This window comes from Perca flavescens, chromosome 11 (assembly GCF_004354835.1).
Source record: "Perca flavescens isolate YP-PL-M2 chromosome 11, PFLA_1.0, whole genome shotgun sequence".
Classification (NCBI taxonomy): domain Eukaryota; kingdom Metazoa; phylum Chordata; class Actinopteri; order Perciformes; family Percidae; genus Perca; species Perca flavescens.
This window is the reverse complement of record NC_041341.1, coordinates 16,841,789-16,860,674: the sequence shown is the minus strand read 5'-3', so window position 1 is coordinate 16,860,674 and position 18,886 is coordinate 16,841,789. Positions and strand designations below refer to the sequence as shown.

The window sequence follows — 18,886 nt, the reverse complement described above, 5'->3', positions numbered from 1 at the left end:
AAACACTAAAGCACCACATTCAGCAAGCCTCTGCCAGCAGCTCTCCATGCACTGCTAAGGAAGACCAGGGTCACACTCAAACAGCTCTGCTAAGCCAAAAAGGCAGATAAGGTAAATAGATGTCGTGCAGCAAATGTATATGATTTTGTGTGTGTGTGTGTGTGTGTGTGTGTGTGTGTGTGTGTGTGTGTGTGTGTGTGTGTGTGTGTGTGTGTGTAAGAAAGAAGAGACTCCACAGGCCATGTTTGTGTGCAGTCTTGAATTCTCAGGAGAACCCTGTGGCACTCTGAGCCATACATCTCATAAATAAAGCAGGATTTCCTTCAGCTACAGCCGTGTGTGTGTGTGTGTGTGTGTGTGTGTGTGTGTGTGTGTGTGTGAGAGAGAGAGAATAAGAGTGTGAGAAAGAAATGGAACAAATGCATTAGAGGAGTCCTATAATATTGCTCTATTCAGCAAACTGAATTAACTCCGAAGCACGCAGAAGCAGCAGATTTCAGAACAAATAAAGACATATTTTCATAGCCTAAATGTTCAAAAATACATGAACTGGTGATAATCTGCCTTAAGAAATAAAAAGATATATCAAATATCAAAATGCATGCGATCAGAGAGGATGTATGCCTTTTGCTTGTTATTGAACATTCTCTGCACAGTTAGTGCAGTTCTTTCACGTTCAGTCGCCACACTAAGATGTGATATGAGCCAAGATATGACCTTGGGATGAAACTTTTAAAATAAAAATACCAAGAGTCTATAGTTATAGTTACTACAGTTGTTTACTAATTATTTTACTGGTCAAGGACATAATCAGAATGGTGTGAAAATATGTCACAAGCCAATTGAGAATCAAAACATAACAGCAAGATAGCAGGACATCAGAAAAATGGTATAAAGGACAATTTAAGTAAATGTTGAAGAAAAACACATACATTCTGTGGATCCAGAATGTGGGACACATCAAAATTTTAAAAGCCATTTATCTGGGGACTTCTTTGTAAACGCACCATCTGCAGATTAAAGACAGAAATGCTACTCCTCCTTTAGTGAGCGAGTGTTGCTTCAGGTACTAGTGTGACAATCATATATATATATATATATATATATATATATATATATATACACACATACATACATACATATACATATATACACATACATACATACATATATATATATATATATATATATATATATATATATATATATATATATATATATCTTGGCAGGTGGCAAAACACTTCACACCGAATACTATTAAACAGGATTTGACAACTAGGGATATGTATCACTGTGACAATTATCTTTTCTTTTGTCACAACAATTGCAAGGTAATTAAACAGTAGAAATATGGAGTTTCCATTACAGAGCAATGTACCAGGACTGCGAGCTTACATATACATTGAGCCAGGTTAAACGTGTGTGCCGGATGACCCTGCATTAACACAAAAGAGAGGCCCTTATTCAAACTAATGAGAGGGTTGGGTTTGTTCGTGCAGGGCTAATGAGCAGATAAAGTAATATTACCTTCTAATAATAATAGAAAACTACCAGTTTTCAGGCCTCAGATATTCAGCTACTATCACTTGGCTGTTCTTTGCTATGTCTCGTCTTGCTCATTGTGTAATTCTGACAACATTGTTTAGTTCCTGCATTGTAGAAGCAGCAGAGCTGGTGGCAGGTTTTCACAAGAATTGAATTCCATCCATTTAATCCCTCCCATAGCATGACACACACACACACACACACACACACACACACACACACACACACACACACACACACACACACACACACACACACACACACACACACACACACACACACACACACACACACACACACACACACACACACACACACACACACACACACACACACACACACAGCGACTTCAGAAGCACGCACTTTTTTTAATCTTCTGTAATTATCTTTTGGGAAATTAGTTAGAAACATTTTCTTAAGTCTCTCTGCAGACTTAAGTCTCCAATGTCATCAATGTGTTTGTTCTCGAGGGATTGTCATGAGGAAAATACAATATTTTTATTTTAAATAAGCAACTGGCTATCCGGTGCGTGCTTATAGATCCTATAACGCAGAGGTTTGTTTGTTTGGTATGTGGCACAGAGAGCTGAGTGTGCATTATTTTAAATCCAACAAATTGCAAAACAAGCTTATTGCACTGATCCATGCCTGGTTAAAAGTGTGTTAACTGGGAAATCAGAAGCTGAAACTCTGCAGAGTCCTCACCTAAAATGACGGTACAGTCAGTCACATAGATACAATTCCAAATAGATTCACTGGACCTCTTCAAACTTGTCTTCAGTTATACTTCAAACCTGAAGATGCTACAAAACTGCTCAATTCTTCATTGTTATTAAAACATACTGCAGTGTTGACCATATAGGCTAGTATTTTTTATTTTTGGCCTGTGGCTACAATCTAAAAATGAAATGAACAGCAGAAGATGTGTAATTTTGATTAAATGTGTATCTGATACATTGAAATAATAGGTTTAGTCCGCTTACTTTGCACACTGTTGCTATTGCTATCTGTCCCTTATACTGGTTCAGAAAAGTTAAAGGAGAACTCCAATTTTTACGTTAATCTTGATTGCTATATGTATATGAGTACTGTCAAGTAAAAAAACGAGCCGAATCGGTGTTAGCAACACGGAGCTGCTGCAGCTAATGCCGAGAGCTCCCACTCAGCTGAAACGGCAGTTATGGGGGCATAGGATAAAGAGTGCCTTTGTGCCTCTTAACAGACACAAAATGCAATTAAAATGTCTATGAAACATGAACAGGGACCTTACATGACAACAAGATGCATTTTAGCAACTTAGCCATTGTTTAAATTCACCTAGGCTCTTAGCTGCTAGCTGCCGTCTGGGATGAGTGAGTGTGTTCAGCCAGGCTCCGGTAATAATCATCACGCAGCAGTTCCATGTGTATTTGTAGCATATATATCCATTTTGTGTGCTGTCGTTGGTGAATATGAGTCTCTGCAGTGGTGAATTGTGTGGTAGTTTCCTTAGCCAGGCTAGCAGCCCGGACCGGCATCCTTCTACTTCCTAGCCGCCTCCCTCGCCTGCTGAGGCCAATAACAATCCAACAAGCGCCCGCTGGTCTGGTGGAGGTCTTCCAGAAGACCATTCAAGCCTTTGTGGCGAAAATTTTTATTTTATTTCACCCTCACAAATAGGTAATTGAGCACTGTAGAGCAGTTGCTGAATCGGTCTTCATTTCAGCTCAACAAAGGTCAGTTTAAAAGATTTTCGTCAGATTTTGAGAGACTCTAGTCACGCTCATTGCGCTCCCTGTTTCCAGGTTAGCACTCTACCAATCAGATGGGTCATTTGAGTCCGACTGCCGGCAGTGCCCGCCCTGCCGATTATACATGTAAAATCGGCCAAAACGAAGGCTGACGGCCCCTTGAACGGACGACAACACAGGACACACCGAACAGACTCAAGTCACTGAACTCGCCAGACTATCCAACGGCGGATTATTGGCTTGGTGTCTCAGCGCCTTAAGAGAATAGCAGGGCCAGCACATGCGTGAGTGTGTGTACGAGTGCTGCCATCTTCCTCTATTCTGACGCGTCAAGGCACTTTATGTGATCGACAAATATTTGTAATCGATGACGTTGATTACGCCGAAGAATCGTCCCAGCCCTAGTCTATTACCTTCCTAAGGCCAACATTCGAGTTAACAGTGCGTAGGTAACTGGGCACTCCAAATTGGGAGTAAAAACAAGAAAAGAAAAAAGAATTATGAAATAGAAGGAGATTGAGAAGAGTAGAACTTTCTCAATTTGCAGGGGCACATATTAATATATTAAAATGATTGTAACAACCTCGTAGAAATTCAAGAAAAACATCTGCCCATCACAGATTGGGAGCAGCGTGTGAAACCCCTTAAAAAATGTGAATCATGGTCCTTGGAAGCATCCACAGGAATGGTGAGAGATTGTTAATGAGGCTCAACCTCAGAGGGATGCATGTAACGTGGGCTGTGATGCTCTAAGGGGAACTTAGAACGTGGATCATTCTGTGAAATAAAGATAAGCAAAGCTTGTGCTCTGGGTGAGATAACTCCCTTTGTCTACATTTCTGGCAGTTTGTGCATCAGCACAGCCAAAGGGGAAAACGTCCACTTAATTAAATCAATTAGAGCATGAAGGGCCTGCCGAAGCCTCCGCTGAAAACAACATGATGGAACAAACTTAACTCTTGCTCAAGAGTCACAGAAACTCCAATGATGGATGAGCTACAGACGTTTTGGCATTATAAGACAATGCAAGCCATCTAAACAAGATAATATTCTGTTCTTACTATTATTTTTGAGGGATGCAACCAACCATTAATTCATTTTTTTATGCGAATAATTTTCCAGGGATGCACCCATACTGATCTAACACGGATACTGACCTAATCAAACAGGTCAGGTTTGTCAATCCATATTATATTATATACAGTTTTCTTTTCCACTCATATCATTTACACTGGTATACTCAACAGGAAAAATCACTGCCTTTATCGTTGCCACAAGAAAGTTAAAACGTTAAAAAACAAAATGTCGAAATCTATCAACGATCTGACGGAAAACTGTAATTGTGAAATATAAAGTCTACTTGTGCTTTGTTCGGGGGTTTAAGAACACAACAGGACGTCACACAAATTGGCGGTTTCATTGACACTCCACCCACAGCACCACCCTGCGGCAAATCGCAGAATCGCTTTTTTGGTGTGAATGCCCCGTAAATGCATTTTAACGTGAAGGCATTGCTAGGTCTTCATTTGAAACCGGATGTGTTGACAATGACTTCTGCAGTCTCAATGTCTTTTTGAAACTTAGCATAGACAAAATCCACAAGTTAAACAAAGCTTTATAAAGGAGATTACGATTTAAAGAGCAGTTCTGCAGCCTGTTTATGAATTTATGGTCACGTTTCTTTGTTGAGGGAGGAGGAATCGAAATTACAATCTCCAAAGCAATCTCCATGAAGACCTCAGGAGGTTTACAGTCCCCCACTCCCCAAATCTCATCTTTTGTATCAATACATTAATAATGAAACATTACCAGCATTAGAGATTCATAGTTCTTTGCAGGAATCGGTTTTCATAATCATCGACCTGTTACTCCCCCATTCTTATGTTTCCTTCATCATCATGTTATCCCGGCTATGACATCATGATGCACAATCCACAGATTACAAAATCCACCACGGCTGTGGGTTTGTGGACCAAGAGAGTGTAAGGCTGAGATACTGTACCACTGTACTACTACTACCAGCTTTACTCCCTCACTCCCACTCCTTCCCTTCCCGGTCTCCCCCCCCCCCCAGTGGCCCACAGTAGGATTAGGCTCAGTGCCCAGTGGTGACACAAGGACATTGGAGCCAACAGCCTGTTAGTTCAGTTGTTGGGCATGAATTAGGAACTCAAGCCGGGTGGCAGAGGACAGAGGTGATGACAGAGAAAAAGGACGGGGAGGAGAGAATGGACAAACTGAAGGAACAAAAGAGAACACTCAGGAGAGACAACTGAAACCCTAAACTACTGATACTAAGCAAAAAACAAAAAAAAAAGTCTTGGAACATCTAAGGTATGAACTACAGACAAAAGAGGCATCCACTCATGGTTGGATAATGTGTTTTTAAAACAAATTTAAACAAGACTAAGAGTCTCACTAGCAGCTCTGTATTTAGACACAGTGGTGCTTTGAGCTAAATGCTGCAGGCTCAGCAGGCTCACAATGAAAATGTTTACATGATGTAGGTAATGGTTGCCATACCTTACTTTAACATGTAAGCATGGTAACATAAAGTACAGCAGATTGCGATTAGCTTTGCAAGTATTTGGTCATGAACCAATGTTTTGGGAAAATTAATATTTTGGCCTGATGATAGTGCTAGATGAAATCTCAGTTGATGAAATGTCAGGGGATCACTTTACAATTCATCCTGAGGGGAACATGAATGTATTAAACACATTTCATGACAATAGTCATTGAGCTTTTCACTCAAAATCACATAACCTTATGATGGCACTAACAAAAAAAGAGACCAAAGTCACCAGATTTAACCTGTGGGAACCGTAAATGTCTGTACAAAATTTTATGCCAGACAATCGATTTTGAGATATTTCACAGAATAATGTTGAAAAGTAAGGGGAATCGCCAAAATCCTCAGGATTCACCTTAACCTGAAAATCTGTTCCAAATTGCATGGCAATCCAGCCAAAACACGAAACGGTCAACATCATGGTGGTGTTAGAGGAAAAGTCAGAGGATCGCTAACGTCATTGGGATTCATCCACTGGGGACCACAGCACTCCACCCTAATAGGCAGTGTGGACCGAAGTGGTAGACTGACCAGCATTGCCATTCCTGGAGCCACGCTGCTCACATTGCTAAAAATCATAACAATTAAATAGGCTACCTTATTGCGCTGCAGCAACGTGGTGTGAAGGAAATTTTTAACAATACCAGGAAGATATATAAATCTTTTAATCTGAAACAAAAACATGTATTTTCTTTAAAAAAGGACATACTGTTTAAGGGCCATTGTGTGCCTTCTGCTTAATAGTAGCACAAACCATCTTTTGTCTTCCTAGATCATGGGGTCATAGAAAGGGGGTCATTGTCATAAATGTACTGTCAGTTTAATGGCTACCCATTCCCCAGATTACAGATGATTACAATGACAATAGGGTGACCTTTATCTCACTAACAACATGATGCTCTTTGTGAGTATCGCTTTATGTCTCCTGACTGCCCATCTGTGCCTGCACTTATTAATTCCTTTTCCTCTGCTAAAGAGATCAGGATTTCCTGAGGTAGTCAAACAATATGCGTAAAACATAAAAAAAAAAAAAACTTTATTGAGTCTCAAACACCATACTGTTTTCAGGAAAGTGGCCGACAATGCGCAAAACATTAACCGGTACAAGCCTACAGCTGTCCGCGGACACGGAGTGCGGAAAGTGTGTCAGAGTCTCCCGGACGGTGAACTGAGACTCCGTTTCCTGTTTGTCGGTCAACAGTTAATGGTGAATTTAATTTCATTGTGCTTTCTTTTGGAAGGCTGGCTGCCAAAAATCACCACTAGCTAATTAATTAGCCTGAGTTAAACGCTAGCTATCAGTAAACAGAAGTGACGTGGTGGCTGACATCTGGTGTGTGCACCAGTGTTTGTGTGTTTGCGTGTCGGCCCGCCCCCTTCGCGAAGCTCCGACCTGCAGACAGCAGAAGAACAGAAGAAAGTAGCTGTACCTTCACCAAAATGAAGACTGAAAAACAGAATTTTGGTACAAACATTTACTCGCCATGTGGCAGATAGCCACAAAGATACAGATATAGGTTGTAGGGGTGGGCGATATGGACAAAAAATAATATCTTGATATTTTTTCAGATTAACGATAATTAGACGATATCCTTTAAAAATGTGTTTTTAAAAGTCTGGGTTACTTAATCACTGATGATAATAATGGGCACAATGTTGAATGAAAACAGTTATTTTCTTTAAAATTTAAGTATTCAAGTAAAAACAATTTACTAATTTACTAAATTTACTAAAAAGACAAAATACTAATACTACACTAATACTAATTGAACTAGTGTAGGAACATTGAACTCTGTGTACACATTCAGTTGTTCACCTCTGCTGTAATGTAAATTGTGCAGCATACAAGCAAGATGAAATCATAACAATAAACAAAGGGCTCTGTTCTGTAACATATTGCACACAACCATGTCCTTATTGGAAGCAGTCCTGGAGCTGGGACAGGGCCGGGTCAGACTAGGTTTTGATAGTCTTTCTACTTGGTTGTATAGTCCTTCTGACCGGGACTTATGCTGGGATCAGGAGTTGGATGTGATCTGACTGGCCCAGGTGAGGGAGAGGTGCAGTTCTGTGTGCTTTCTTGATGTTAGAGTATACATGGTCTAGTGTGTTCTTCCCTCTAGTAACACAATCTACATGCTGGAAAAAAGCTGGGGAGTACAGACTTTAAGGACGCCTTGTTAAAGTCCCCTGTATCCCCTCCAGGTGATCGTGCTGCAGTTTGTTCACTATGGTTAGCAGTGAGCCAAACTTGTGCTAACGTTAGCATCGGGGGCTACGTAGACGGCAGTGTGCTGTTTTCGTAGTAAATAAAATGGCCTGTATATTACCGACAGGGCTCCAGGTCAGGTGAGCCGTGCTGGGCAACGATCCTGCGGTCGGTACTCCATTCACTGTGCACAAAAATGCAGTCCTCCGCTCCGCCTCTGTTATTTTCTCATCCTGCCGGTAGATAGCTAGCTCGGCGTGCTAGCTGCCGACAACAACCTACGGAGCGCCCGGTCTGGCTATGTCCTCCGGGATGTTATGAGCCGCCTGGAAGGCTCTTGTAACGGCTGTGTTGTATCGTGGTCCTGTAGTGATTAGTTCAATCTGGCTGTACTTGTATAAATATACACCGACAGGAGAGCAAGTAGCCAATCGCGCGCCGCCATCTTTGTTGACATGAGTGAATGTGTATCGTTCCAATCAGTTCCAATGCGTGTTTTTAAGTGTTTTTTTCTAAGTAATTTAAATATTTGATAATGTCAATTTGCACATCGTTAACACAACAATGACGATATATCGTAAGCGATATATATCGCCCACCCCTAATAGGTTGATATAATTTATTAATTATATATTATTTAAATTTTATATTTAGTGTTTAATAAATAATTGTTAAATGTAGTACAAAGTCTGTAGTCTATCACACAAAACATTTTGCAATGTGCATCTGGCATCACATTTTCACTCACTATGACCACTACTACTGTCAGCTTTATAGCTGTCTCTTCTGGGGTCTGATGAACCGTACATTTATCAAATTTGGTGCCCATAACGCTATTTTCTAAGCTATTGTAGCTGTCATACTTCACAGGACCAGTGTGAGCAGTTTTCCTGGTAAAACAGCCATCAAGGCTTTCATTTTGCTTCTCTCTTTTTTTCCTCTGCCTGAGGAAAAAAATCTGCACTCGCGCTTAGAGTTGCAACTAACAATTATTTTAATAATCGATTAATCTGTCGATTATTTTTTCGATTAATCAATGAATCGGATAAAAAAAAAAAAAAAACATTAATTTACATCAACTCAATACATACATACTTGTTGTTTTAGTTAATAGTTGTGTAAAGGTAAGTAACCCAAATAGCTAGACTAGGGTGACCATATTTTGATTTCCAAACAAGAGGACACTCGGCCTGGCCTCAAGACAAATCCAGACAGTGGTGATTCTCAGAGGTTAATGAACATGCTTTATTATGCCTCAATTGTGCAAAAATAACTTCTGTAATAAAATAAAATCTGTAACAAAATAATAGCTCTCTTTTAAAATAAATAAATAATATGAAATAATGTTCTAAATATGACCTCTTCGGTGTTAGAAAATCCAGCTTCAACAAAATATCTCTTAATACCTTTTCAATGTAATAAGATAAATAATAAAGACATTGAAACATATGTGCCAGCTTTGCACACGGTGCACTCCGCCTCCCACTTGTCCGGTCCCGACCGGGACGGTACGTGGGACATTTTTTTTGCAGTTCAACTGTGAAGCTGCACTAGTCTTGTTTTATGGTTGTAAGTGGATTGATGTTTATACTTGTGCGCTAGTGTGTGCGTCGAGACGGCGTGTGTGTGTGTGTGTGTGTGTGTGTGTGTGGGGGGAGTGGGTGATATAGAGCGGGGGAGAAGTGAGAGTGACAGCGAGCAAGTCCTACCGACTCTAGAGTCATAGTGAGAGAAACAAAGTGTCTCCCCTGTGTTTTCTGACCACGGTGGGAAATCTTTAGCAGGAAACGCTTCGGCATTTTGTGTGTAATGCTGCTCCGCTGTCTGCCCTGGTCCCTGTCTGTCTGCCCTGGTCCCTGTCTGTCTGCCCTGGTCCCTGTCTGTCTGCCCTGGTCCTTGTGTATGTGCGCGTCGCAGAGCCGCTCACAAGGCAGCCTCTCGGGAATTACGTCACACAACAAAGTAGCCTACCGTAGTATTGTGTTGAGCAAAGTGCCAGTCAATTTAAGTACACAATTAATGGTCCCATGAAAAACAGTGAAAACCGGACATTTTAATGAATTTATAAAACCCCCCGGACGCCCCGGACAGTAGGTAAAAAGTGGACATGTCCGGGCAAAAGAGGACGTTTGGTCACCCTAGACAAGACACACAGACAGACAGACAGACAGACCGACACACTTATTCATTAAATTATTACCATCATAAGTGCAAGTTAAGTTCGTTTATACACCACACACTATTATATTTGTCAACAATAACTGATATGGGACAAAGCACATAATATATACATGACAACAGATTGAAAAATTAATGGGCCAAAAAAGGCGAGTGAATAAAACCGTGTCTTTAGTCTTGCAAACTATACCACCCCTGCTTTATTACTGTTATTACCGAGCTAACGCTAGTTTGTCATGCTAGTCAGCTGGATAACGAGTAAACAGCAGCACCAGAAGAGCTACTGGAGGGACGGTACGTTCCTCACTTCAGAACGGAACAGAAGTAGGATAGTGTAGTGACTTTACCCTGCTGTTGAACTCCCTTCCTCCTCATCAAGGACTCCAACAGGTTTACGTTTTAGGTGCTGACTCATCACCGTGGTGCGCCCGTGCCATGCCGTGTCGCTTTTGCTTATCTTGCAATTAACACGTTTTTGATTTATTTAGTGTGAAATGCTCCCACACCTTGGATGACTTAGGTCGTACTGATTTCTCTGCCCCCGCCGAATGTTTCAGAACAACGTTACGGGTCTCTCCGGTCTCTCTCCATATTTCCTCTACCCCCGCTCTGCTCTTTTTTCTTTTCTTTCGCTCCGCGCTGCTCCGCTCAACTAAATTTTTTTTTATCTCCGCGACTAGGTTGCCTAATAGTTGCGCGACACAACGAATCGATAATTAAATTCGTTGCAAACTTTTTTAGTAATCGAATTTTATCGATTTTATCGATTCGTTGTTGCAGCCCTACTCGCGCTGTTGTTTATTTGGTTGTCATGACTTTGCAAGTTGCCAGACCTACCTCCATAGCGCTGCAGAGGAAAGTCTGGCTAGCCCACACAACATTCTAGGATAGGATGAAAACTTCTTTAAACCAATCACAACAGTCTTGGGTGGCGCTATGTGCCGCACACATGGACTACTGTACCAGTTGCCCACCCTCAAAGGGGAAAGAGAGCGAATGACTGTTCGCTTGAGTTCAGTGAAGGAGATGGCTCTGTAGAGTCCTGTAAATATGACATTTCATAAAATATTTTCGTTGTCTTTTCCCACCAACTCCTACTCAAAACAATAGATGAACAAAACACTTTATAGGCACTGTTTGACATGTAATCACTTACAGTGTGTAAGGACATTTAGGCATATTAAGCATTATATAGGAGAGAGAGAGACGAGCACGGTAATTAGTCTCAGCTCATAACTGTGCAATCGTATAAAGAAGAAAGAGGATTTGGCTTATTATCTCATCTGTAAAGATGTGCCTCAAATGACTAATTTGTGTGTCAGTGTTTGACTTGGGAAGCCAACAAATTAAAGAGAAGAAATTCAGCTGTAAACAATATCAGTCAAAACCAAATCAACGAAAACCAAAAACAGAAAGAGAAAGAGATAATATATAGAGATCATACTCTTCTACTGCTTCTACAAGTAACACCTTGTTTATCTGTTCTACATGTGGGTCAAACAGGTAAAATAAGTTACAGATGTGTGTCCCAATTCAGAGGTGGCCTCCTTAAAAATCAGTATTTTGAGACCAAATAAATTATATTAGACAAGGCTGCCGTGCATAACAACACATGAACTTGGGGAATTGGGAAATATCACGTATACATTTTATTTACCTGAAATTTGTTGCCATGGGTTTATCGGTCACTAGTAAAATACTTCAAACCAACCGAACCAATGAAAAAGGCACTGTAAGGCGGAGCCTACGTAATGAAAGTCAAGCATTAACACCTGTGTTTGTTCTTTTTATCAGCCTGGATATGATGGTAATTATTACATGTAGTAGTTACAGTTAGACACATTGCTATAGGGAATTTTAGTAATATCAATATATTTTTCATTAACCTGGATTGTTGATTGCTCAACTCAAATGTCTTGAGAGTATAATCACAAATAAAAATCACAAAATTAGCAAATTAAGTCATCAGCACTTGCAAATAAGTATGTAAATCTTTTAATGGTGCACAGCAGCAGAAGAAAACTAGGCTTTCCTCATCTTTTCAAACTGATTTCAAACCATCTCATTTGGAAAAGGGGAGCAGGTAGCCTTTAATTCATTCTATGAAGGTTACAGCTTCGTGAACTGTGTACTGATTACACCTTAACTTGAAATGCTGCAACTAAAGATTCTTACTATTATTAGTTAATCTGTCAATTCTATTCTCAATCTTTGTAAAATGTCAGAATAGTGACAAATGGGCTCCTAAAGCCCAAGGCGATATTTTAAAATATCTTAATTTGTCCAACCAACAGTCCAAAAACACAAAATATTAAATTTACAAAGCTTTTAAAGAGAGAAAAACAGCTCACACTAGAAAAGGTGATACTAGAGATTGTTTCTTTACTTGAAGAAGCGATTGTTTCAGTTTGACTTAACAGTTAGAATTGTTTATGTTTTTGTTATGTAGCCGAGATAGCAACATTTAAACAATGATTCCTTAATTCTTACAACTTTCAGCAAATGAAAGGGGTTTCCAATAAGCTGTACTTTCAGGAGTGGTGCATTTATATGCACAGCAGTAACCAGGGTATAAGTTAAGTGAATAACCGGGTTATGCCGGTTATGACGGGAGAAACTCTACCTAGAGTAGGTGGCGCTCTGCCAACGTACAACTGGTCAGAATAAACAAAACTAGCCAACAAGTCCTTAAGCGAGCAAGCTAGCTAACTGCTAACTAGCTGACCGGCCAATAGATTAGTCAAATTTAACAACGTAATGTTTCAGTCACACACTCTTGTCACAGCGTATGCAAGCAAAGTGTTCTTGCCAGATAAGAGACAAATTTGTTAGGCTCATTATCTGTAAGCAGTGTAGCATGAAGGCATCCATTTTATTATGTATGGTGGATATAGCAAGCTAGCTAGCTAACTAACTAACGTTAACGTTAGCCAACGGCCGCAGCAGGCCATCTCCCAGTGTCCGCTGCTTGCCGGGGATTAAAGCAGGAGGACCGTAGGCTACCGATCTAAGCAACGCTGTTTTGTTGTTATAGCAACGGTCACAGCGCTGATGGATTATTTCCGGGGAACGGAGGGGCAGTTAAACCTCTGAGCATGCGCAGACACTTAACACGACTCCAAGTATACATGCAGGAATACCCTGGTTACTGAAGGAGTTCTTTAGGTCTGTTAACCATTTATGAGAACTCCAATTTTAACTGGGGTAAGGTGTTTACATGGCGTTTGAGAAACTGCCTTAACCCAAATATAATTGTTTTTTTTAAACTGCATGTAAACACACTTACTGACGTACAGCAGCAAGCGAAGAGAAGTGCTTTTGTACTACTTACATTAGACTTAAAAGGGCCATATGCTGAGTCTTGACCTCCTGGCAAATACCTTTGCACAGTCAGTGTGTTTACATCCACAGCAGTAACCAGGGTATGGGTTCAGTTCGGTTCAATTTTATTTATATAGCACAACCATAGTTGACCAAAGAAAAACAAGATGATAATATACACAAACAATACACAATACAAAATAACCAACAGTAGAAAGAAAAAAAGGACAAGGTGTCAAAGCTAAACTTGAATTGAAAGCCAACTTAAGCAAGGACTTGAATGTTTCAACGGTCCGAGATGTTCTTATTTGAATAGGTAAACTATTCCAGAGGTTTGGAGCAGCCACTGCAAAGGTTCGATCACCTTTATTTTTTAACCTGGATCTGGGCACATGAAGGAGCATCTGATTGGAAGACCTCAGTGCTTTGACAGGTGTGTGGACATGTAAAAGCTCCAATAAATAAGAAGGTGACAACCCATTTAAAATCTTTAAAAAAAAAAGCAATGCAATTTTAAAATCAATCCTGAAACAGACAGGAAGCCAGTGGAGCGTGGCCAAAACTGGTGTGATGTGGTCATGCTTTTTGGTGCCGGGTTAAAAGTCGAGCTGCTGCGTTCTGGACTAACTGTAACTGACAAAGGGATGACTGATCCAATCCAACATAAACACTTACAGTAGTTTAATTGAGACGTAATAAATGCATGTAGGACTCTTTCAAAGTCTTTGCGTAGCAGGTAGGGCTTGACCTTAGCCAAAAGTCTCAGCTGGAAGAAACTGGTTTTAATAACTAGAACTAATCTGTTTGTCAAATTTAAAAGCACTGTCAAAAATCACACCCAGATTCTTGGTAAAAGGACGAATATGGGAACCTAAAGAACCAAGAGCATCTACACAGGCACTAAAATGTTCAGCACGACCAAACAACAATTTCAGTCTTACTCTCATTGAGACAGAGAAAATTCTGATCCAACCATATTTTGAGATCTCTCAAGCAGTTAAGCAAAGGCTGAAGTGTGTCCTTATGATTGTTTTTTACAGGTTTTTTGGACCCCAAGGGCAGTATGTACAGAAAAAAGAGCATGTGTCCCAAAATAGAACCTTGGGGGACCCCACAAGAAGGAGGGGCAGCAGATGAAGAGCAGTTACCAAGGTGGGCAGCAAAACTCCTATCTAACTCTACTTCCGGTACAGTAGGTGGCGCTCTGCCAACGCACAAGAATTTTTCTTCTTTGACCCATGTCAAAATTACAAAGACCGATTACTAAATCAGTAAAATTCAACAACTTAATGTTTCATTTACACACTCTTATCACAGCATAGGACAGCACAGTGTTCCTGTCAGATAACTGACGGCTCATTATAATGTTAACTGGGCTATAAGAACTCTGATTTTAACCGCTTTGAGAAATCATGGTTTTTCCTTAATCCGAATATAATCGTTTTTTTAAACTACATGTAAACGCACTGAGAGTAGGAAGTGCTTATACATTTTACTTATGTAAAAGTAGCAATACCACTCTGTAAAAATACTCACAATACAAGTTGAAGTCTTGCATTCAAATGTGTACTTGTATGTAAAACCATAACTTAAGCTTTCAGAAAGTAAGTCAAGTAAAAAGTACAATATTTCAATATACAATATATTATAAACTAGCATTAAATAGAACTTGAATTTTTTATTTCCTCTGATCCAGCGAGTGGTAACCCTTCTAGTTTTAGTCTGGCTTAAAAAGAATACTGAAATGTGCAAAGCATTTGAATCACGTTTACCCTCAAGACTTAACTTGTGATGCAAGATAGGAAGTTTCTGTATTACCGGTCTATTATTGCGCTTGCCTTCCACATACCTGTCAATGCTGAGTGAACCTTGTCCTATGCGTTACCATGGTGCCCTTAACAGAGGGTGTGTCTGCACAATAGGTGTGCCATAAAAGTGTACCTCAAACCAAAACTGCTGCCTGTACCTTAAAGCAACCTGAATCATTACATTGCCACCGCATACGTGAGATAAAGACATATCTCCTTGTCTTTTCGAGAAAAAAAGTATATCAATGTATGGATATAATGAGCAACTACTTCAGACAAGCAAGAAAGACAATGCATCCCATATTGGTATTGATGGGAAGTATACATAGTGTAGTTACCATGAAGAGCCACTAGAAACACTGACAAGCTCGGCATGTGGCAACAGTCGCCAATCTATGGTGTTATGGCAAATGTGGTTCATTGTGTAGCTACTGCGTTTTAAACAATAAGCTCTGACACACGCCATGCACTCCAGTGATGAACAAATGACTTATTGTGTTTTTAAAATAAGTTAATAAAGAATACAAATTTAGAAAAATAATTAAACAAAATGTCTTTGAAAATAGAGATATCTAAAAAGCAGTAGCCTGCGCTCACAGGCCTTTTAAGAAGTGACCCAGTGTAAATATTAGCCTACAAAATGGATAAACGGATACATTTTAACTACCTGTTTTAGTTGAAGAAATGAACAATTACGGCATTCGGGGTGTGTTGTTTAATCGTAACAAAAACAAATGCAAGGCAGACCGCGGTTTCCAGCACAATGTCTAGTTAAGCAACATCTGAGTGGACAAAGACCAAGCGTCAAATCTAGAAAGTGAGTCGAGTAAGCTACCATTTTTGTCCCAACTTTTACGACTGTTTGTGATTTTAATTTTCGTGTGAAAATAAAACAAAAAAAGACGTTTAAACAGCGCTTGAGTGGGCAAAGTATAGCCGATCAAACTGCACCAACTTACACAGTTCATTTGCGGTTACAGGCTTACCTTAGTGCTCACTCCAGTGAGAATGGGCAAACGGTGACACACTCCGCCAAAATGAGAACCAAACAATAAATAACTGAGCCCGCGTAAAACCGACACAAATAACGTTTAAATCCACCTATCCTTTGGTTTTACTCTTTCTTTTTTTTTCTTTTAAAACATGGGCTGACTGTGCTCTGACTACTGCTCGACCTATCTTCGTTTGTTTTTCTGTCGCAAGCTGACTGTCTCGGTGCCTACACCTCAATCACTCGTATCAAGCTAGTCCGAATGTACAATCCACTTCCGCTCACAAGTTTCAAAATAAACGGCATTTGGGCATGGATAAATATACAGTACATGTATTTATGTATCTATGGTATTTGGGTAGCAGAGTCTGAATTAAAAATGTTACTTGAGTAAAAGTACAGAAGTATTATCAGCAAAATGTACCTAAAGTATCATAAGGTAAAGTACTAATTATGCAGAATGACTCCTTTCAGTTTCAGTTATGTTATTATAGAATATTATATTATTCCGTTTTTTATCACTAACGAATTGTATTGTAATGCAATGTTAAAAGTCACGTTAAAGTCAAATTCCTTGTGTGCACATACTTGGCAAATAAAGCTGATTCTGATGTTATAGTTCGTCAACGTGGAGCCAATTTTAAAGACTTTTTATACTGATTAGATTAGTAGTATAATACTGCATTATATCATATAGGACTAAGCATATCATGTGTTTTTTATGTAAAAAGTAACACAATACAAAAAAGGTTCCAAAGCTAGCCTAACATAACAGAAAATATAAAAACAAGCTTACAAAATCAGTTAAGTTCCATATAGATAAATGTAAATTCACCAACACATTTTTTTTTTTATGTTTTCCATAAAGAAAGTAAGCAGTAGCCTATTTAGAATCTCGCACTAATGCTGTAATGACTTTAAACAAGTAAGTTGCTTAACGTTTTTACTTAAGCGACTTATTGTTTTTGTTTTTTATTACTATTATTTACATACATTATACCATTCAACACAGTTGAAGTGAAAATAAACTTTCATTTTGAAGGAACATCACTTAATTTCTGGTGAGACCGTGCTGTCTTCGGTTAGCTCGATCACCGGTTCCTTTGGTGACGTCACCAACGCCGGGACTGGTACAGGACAACGCCAAAGGAAATGGGACAAACTCTGGGGGACTAACCCTAACCCTCTCGCCCATGGCTGATGACAATGGAAAATGTGCTTTACATTCTATGTTTTACATTCATTTAGGTCCAACATTTTATTTATTGTATTCATATTACATTGTGAAATGTATTAGTAGGCTACAGGTAGGCTACTAAATGGACCTCGGTGTGGCCGTTTCCTGGGTCAAGAATGATAGGCTACATATGTGATTTCCACATTTTTCAATCATTTGACGTATGACCAAGTAGCAATATTAGTCTACACAAAATAGTCAACTAGATACTCCAGCTCGACTCAACTGCATTCAAATAAGATGAGATCAACTTAATTGTACACCCACAGGAAAATTAAAGACGTGTCACAGCTGCATAAAGAAGTACAACAGTAAGTGCATAGGCTACAACAAGGAGCATGGAGAATAATCATAGACGTGTTATACACCAACAATAGTAAATCAATGCAAACAATTGATAGGCCTAGGTCTACTTGTGTGGTGGGTAAAGTGATTTTTTTCTGCAGCTAGCAGTGTATGAAAAAGGATGCAGTACTTTGGACTCCTGTGAAGAAAATGTCAACCTTGTGATGTTCAAAACAAAAAGTAGCCTATTATTGAGCAATGAAGACACGTTAAATAAGCAGATCTGAATACTGAGGGTCAGCGTGAGTGGGATCCGATAAAAAAAATATTACTGAATCATGATGTAATGTTGAAAATAAAGATAGTATTATCCAAGTTTCTTTTGTTCCAGCTTATTTACAGTTTTTGTTGATTGCTAACAAGCATTGAGCAATACTTAAGCCACTTCATACAGTCTCTGCATCACCAACATGCATCTTGGCCAAACAGTTAATCTCACCTCCAAAACTCACTCAAACCACCAAACCACTTCATATATGCCTCAAAACAAGCTCGCTGGACTAAAACACTGGCAACACCTCTCACTCAGAAAGCAAACATTGTCACTCATAACACACTGACCTAAACAACACTGACAACTGGGAACATTACATAAATAATGAACTTTCATCTTTGAAGTTTGAAAGTTTGTGGTTATACATAAATGAGTATTTTATGAGTAAGAATAGCACATTTCACTTCATTGACTGTACTAAAGTATATGGAACAATAAATAATCATAAATTAGCTTCACATTCCTTCATTCATTTTTGTTTGTGCATATCGTAATTTACTGTAATGGTGAAAACTAAAAAGTTCAAACAAAAAAGAATTCTTGATTTTCCAGAGCTCTTATAATAATTAAAAAAACTTCAACAACATGTAGGCTATAGTATAATCACTCATAGTGTACAGTATGTGAGGGTTCTAGTCCTCCCTCTCTCCTGCATTTGGCCCCAAGTTCTCATCAA

The 18,886-nt window shown here is 39.4% G+C and overlaps 1 protein-coding gene across 1 annotated transcript in view; it reads right to left on the bottom strand.

The window, feature by feature from the left end:
• The window catches only part of nck2a (NCK adaptor protein 2a), a 43,273-nt gene extending 26,656 nt beyond the window's left edge, over window positions 1-16,617 (bottom strand). The window contains exon 1 of the mRNA XM_028591017.1: window positions 16,350-16,617. The gene's annotated coding sequence lies outside the window, so the exon portion shown is untranslated. The remainder of the gene's footprint in view (window positions 1-16,349) is intronic.
• Window positions 16,618-18,886: the final 2,269 nt, after the last annotated feature.